Here is a 5,768-nt window from a genome sequence, read left to right as displayed (position 1 = left end):
CTATCCCAGGGGGAACAATCATCAAACAAAGCTGATAAGACATAACCATGAGCCAGAATTGATAATGGGCTGATTTAGTAAATCATGGTGCATCCATTCTATGGAAAACTATGTAATCATCAAATAGAACGAATCACATTTATATGTATTGACTTGGAAAGGTGTAGAAGACATATTGTCAAGTGAAAATAAGCAAGCATTGAACAATATGAAGGGAATGATCATGTTTTTATAAAAGCAAAACTGAGACTCTAAGTAGGCAATTCTGTGTTTGTGTAATAAAAGTATGGAATGATACACACCAACATCCTGCCACCAGTTACTTTAAGAGGGTGGGGTTGGACAGAGGAGGAATAGGGAATTACTTTTATTTTTTTATTTTTCTGTAATTCAATTTGCTTAAATTGTTACAATAAGTGTGTATTATGATTTTTTAAAGTGCTTTTGTAAAAGAAACAAAAAGCATAACCTTTGTTTCCTCAGGCCTCACCAGTGTGTGGACGTATGTTGGCTCATACGGTTCCATCTTTCACTCTGCAGTACCCCCAGCTCTGCACTAAGACTCACCGGGTGACTTCAGGGCCAGCCCTCTTCTATTTGGGAAGGGGCCTTAGCACAGCTCCGAGGCAGATGCCTACCCTGAGGGGGCGCTGTCCATGCTCAGCCCTCTGCCAGAGCTGCAAGGTGGCACCCTGTTCCCTCGGATTCCCGAAATCCCAGTAGCGCCTTTGTTGGGGAAGGGGAAATGCCTTTCCTCCCCCTTCCCCATCACCCTTTGCTGGGTGGTCACCATGGGGGCCCGCCTGGGCTCCGCGAGCCCATCAGCCCTCCCAGGCTGGTCCCACTCTTCAGAAATGCCTGGGCCCTCTATGTGGGATCCGCCTCCGGGGGCAGGCCCACACACCATGAATGCTAAGTTGTGTGGGGAAGGCAGAAATTCAGTGAAGGGAAAGGGCCCAGGGTCCAGCCGGGGCTGGAAGGAGGGATGGAGATCGGGGACATCAAACTGTGAACCATAACGCCGGCGGTAGCAAGAGAGATTGGAGCGAGAGTGAGAAAGGGAAAGGCAGCTGGCCCACCACTGTTGGCCAGTCTGGGGCGCACTCTGCTTAAACACAAGCAGTCTCACTGAACATCTGTATCAGAGAAAACTACTCTGTGACCCTGATGGATCAAGACAAAAACAGGATCCCTCTGGAATCATGTCTGACCGTAATCAAAACCAAGAAATTGTCCAGACCACAAAAATGGCCACCAAACATTCCCCTATCCTGGGTAACATGAGTGACTTTGTCTTCTTTAGCAGTTACAGCTGTGGGCTTGCCTTGTTCCTCCTGCCTTCTAGATAAGGAGTAAGGTACCAATCCTAGGATCATCTCTGCTTCCTGACAACATCCAATCCAGAGCAGAGCCCCACTTCCTTGAACCCTCCCCAGAATCACTGAACACAAGCCCAAACCCTATCCTAAGCCCTTTTTTTTTAACACTGTCTTACTGAGGGTATGCAGTCTTCTCAAAAGAAGTGTGATTGTTGCAGCTGGAGAAAATGAATGATGGGGGCATGCCACGCAGCGTGTCCCATGCAGCAAGCCTTAGTGGGTTAGGGTGGAAGAAGAAATGATATAGTTAGGGACACATCCAGAAAGGCAGCCAAACTCTGGGCTGGTGGGGACAGCAAGAGAAGCAGGTCCCCTCAGAGTGCAGCAGTCAGCGGAGGGATGCCTACTTCTAACCCTTAACTCCATGGGCTATAACACCTTCCACTTGTGCGTTGTTGCCAGGGCTTTGCCATCACACAGAGAAGGGCTGCTTCTAACTGGAAGGATGCTGCTGAGCTCTGAAGGTCAGTTCTGGCTTTCTTCCACATTTTACTGTACGTGAGTGACCAAGGCAGGCCATTCCACTTTGACCCGAGGGCAACTGACTCCAAGGAGGAGAAAATAGATGACAGATGTCAAGAGCTGCATTTTGCAACCAGTGTTTTCTCACCAGCGCTACCTCTGGTAGTTCCTGGCTTTTATAGTGGATAGTACCCCAGTAGACCTTCAAGCTAGCACATCCCTCCCTTAGCAAGGAACTTTTGGATCTGGAGCATTTGTATTTAAAAACAAACAAAACCCAGGGTGATTTTGAATGACATTAAAAAAAAAAAACCCAACATGTACCATGCTGCAGATGGTGTTCAAGAGAGGAAAGTCAAGTCAAAAGCAAGTTGCCCCTGTGATTTGAATCATCAAATTAACTAAGGTTTATTGGGTACCTACTTTCTACGAGGCTGGCCGCTGAGGAATTAAAAGATAACTGAGCTGATCTTTGTCATCTAGTGGGGAGGCTGAAAGTATATCAAAAAATCTAGGGGCTTCCCTGGTGGCTCAGTGGTTGGGAGTCCGTCTGCCAGTGTGGGGGACGTGGGTTCGAGCCCTGGTCTGGGAGGATCCCACATGCCGTGGAGCGGCTAGGCCCATGCGCCACAGCTGCTGAGCCTGCTCTCTGGAGCCCGCGAGCCACAACTACTGACGCCCGTGCGCCTGGAGCACGTGCTCCACAACAAGAGAGGCCACTGCGGTGAGAGGCCCGCGCACCGCAACGAGGAGTGGCCCCTGCTCGCCACAACTGGAGAAAGCCTGCGTGCAGCAACGAAGACCCAATGCAGCCATAAATAAATAAATAAATCTATTTTTAAAAAAAATCTAATGCAAAGGCATAGGAAATGTACCCAGATCACCATGGTAATGGGAAGAAGGGCATAATTACATCTACTGGAAGGATCAAGGTTGTGAAGTTTGGATTTTAAAATCAGAAAATGATCGTGAGACGTTCTTGACCTGGGCTTCAGTTCATCAGCCAACAGCCATGGACATAACTGTCACCTCCTTGCCCCTCTCTTGGAGCGTGTGAGGGTCCTGGACCCTAAGACACCCTCTCTGGCCCACCATGTCTCTGCCTTGCGCGCCAGCAGCCTGGTAGAAGGACAGACTCAGGAGAGAGTCAACTGCTGCTCAGCTCTCTTGATCCCTAAGGAGGCTCATCCCCAAGGTGCAGAGGCCGGAGGAATTGGAAACTGATCATTATAAGACTCTCAGAGACCGGAGAATAATGATCAGAAAAAGGGGTCACTAGTGTCAAAAGCGTAATTATGATAACTCATTCAGCTTGCTGAAAGAGAGTGGAGGAATTGGGAATTATGTCCCTACGCCTAGACAGTCTCCCTGCTTGATTTAACATGGTCATATTTTTTCCTGTTTTGAGAATGAGAGGAAGACAGATGCCTACTTTATAAATATAAAAACACAGCACTAGAGGGAATTCCCTGGCGGTCCAGTGGTTAGGACTTCGCGGTTTCACTGCCGAGGGCCCAGGTTCGATCCCTGGGTGGGGAACTAAGATCCCAAGATTCCCACAAGCCATGTGGCACGCCCAAAACAAAAAACAACCCCCCCCAGCCCCCCGCCAGCACTAAGGTTTGTGTAACACTGTTGATTCGGTGAGGGAATCCAATTAGCCTGTTTAAACCACAAATTAAAGTGTGTGTGACTGTGTGTGTGTGTGCGTGCGCCTTAAGTCAATAATTTAAAATGTTAACACATTTCCAAGGTGCCTTGAGGGGAAAAATTTGGTTAAATTTTCAGTGTGAAAGTGACATTGGCATTGTGTAAAGAACACTCCAGGAGACAGTATTTCCAATGGTCCCCACCCTGTGCCACCCAGAAGTATTGGGTGTATATCCTAAAATCTTCAAGTATCTGGAAAAGTGGCTTCCTTCTTAAAATGGATCATATCCTGCTCTGAGTGCAGGAATCTGACTAATTAGGAGAAATCTTCCCCAACTGCCATAGTTCAGCCTGGGGTGGGTCACCATGGATCACAGAGCAGTCTCTGGATTCTCACTGGGAGGGAGCCAGGGGCTGAAAGCAATGTTCCTTCTGTAGAGAGAACACATCGCTTGAGAAGTGGAAATACTTTTCCAGCAAAGGAACTGCTGCTGATTCAATATTCAGTTCCAATTTCTGTGTCAGATGCTGGTGTGGAAAAGATTCTTGTGTTATGGGAAGTCTCTGGACTGATGACTACAACAGATTGTGCACAGAGACAATATTAAATAAACGTTGAGTTTTAAAAGTACTGTGAATAGTCAAGTATTTACAAATGAAGTGATATGAGATGAGATTTGGGATTTGCAACTTACTGGAGGAGAGGGTGTGGGGATACAGATGAAACAGAACTGGCCATGTGTTGATAATTATTGAAACTAGGTGATAGGTCCATGGGGGTTCATTATATTATTTTCTCTACTGTTGTAAACATTTGAAAATTTCCATATAAAAAGTTAACAAAATCCCCGAAAGTATGACTTTGTCTTGTTTGAATGAAAGATGTTTTTAAAAATAGATAATTCGGGGCTTCTCTGGTGGGTCAGTGGTTAAGAATACGCCTGCCAATGCAGGGGACACGGGTTCCAGCCCTGGTCCGGGAAGATCCCACATGCCGCGGAGCAACTAAGCCCCTGCGCCACAACTACTGAGCCTGCGCTCTAGAGCCCGTGCTCTGCAACAAGAGAAGCCACCGCAATGAGAAGCCCGCGCACCGCCCCGAAGAGTAGCCCCGCTCACTGCAACTAGAGAAAAGCCCACACGCAGCAACGAAGACCCAACGCAGCCAAAAATAAATAAATAAATAAAATTTAAAGATAATAAAAAATAATTCATAGAAATTGCTTACTAAAATATAAAATATAGCTAACGTTATCGGTGCTCACTGTGTGCTTGGCATATAACTTTATATTATGTACATATGTAATTATGTATTTTATGTAATGCATAGATATACATGTTATTTTAATTTGTATACATAATTTAATCTGTACATATATTAAATACACACACGTGTACATACACGTGTATCAATTCATTTAATTCCTGTCAACAACCCCATGAGGTAAGCTCTATGTAAATTACCGGCATTTGCAGATGAGGCAATGAGGTGATATGCAGGTTGAATAAAGTGCCCAAGGTCGTTAAGCAGATTTGAACGCAGTCAAGACTCCAGAACTCACGCTCCTTCTTAAACAGCACCTCTGCTGTTGCCTGTATCCAAGCTGTTCTGTACATTTTTGCCAGCAACTTCCCGTATCAACTTATTTTTAATTTTTAAATTGATTTGGGAGTGGTGGATGGGCTGGAAATTTTTTTTTACAAGACTGTTCAGCAATTCTGCTGAAGCCGCCTGTGCCCCTTGGCCCCAGGCGCGGGTTTGGCGGGACCCAGCTCCCGGGGTGCGGTCGGGCAGGTTGGCCCAGGAGGCCAGTTACCCCGGGTCCTCCGTTGCCGGACCCGCCCCCGCTGCTGGAGCGGCGCGCGGGCCGCCGCGTGGCGCCACCTGGTGGCCAGAAGCCCGGCAGCGGCGCCTCCGGCGGGGCGCGCGGTCCTCCCGGGGGACGAAGCGGAGGGGTGTCCTCGCAGTTACAAACCCAGGGCAGATGGGCCGCCCTTCAACTCCTGTCTGAGTGGAGCAGGCCTCCGGAGGGCCATCTGGGCTCGGCCAGGGAAACTGGGTGAGCCCACCCTCCAAGCCGCCTGCCCAGCCCGAGGCAGGGCTCCCCTCAGAGCCTGCTCCACCTTCGAGAAGTGGGAATTCATTTAAGAGCGGGTGGTTTTGGGCTTCCCTGGTGGCGCAGTGGTTGAGTCCGCGTGCCGATGCAGGCGACGCGGGTTCGTGCCCCGGTCCGGGAAGATCCCACATGCCGCGGAGTGGCTGGGCCCGTGAGCCAT

This window comes from Mesoplodon densirostris, chromosome 14 (genome assembly GCF_025265405.1).
Source record: "Mesoplodon densirostris isolate mMesDen1 chromosome 14, mMesDen1 primary haplotype, whole genome shotgun sequence".
Lineage (NCBI taxonomy): Eukaryota > Metazoa > Chordata > Mammalia > Artiodactyla > Ziphiidae > Mesoplodon > Mesoplodon densirostris.
The sequence above is the reverse complement of the archived record's forward strand: the minus strand, read 5'-3'. Positions refer to the sequence as shown.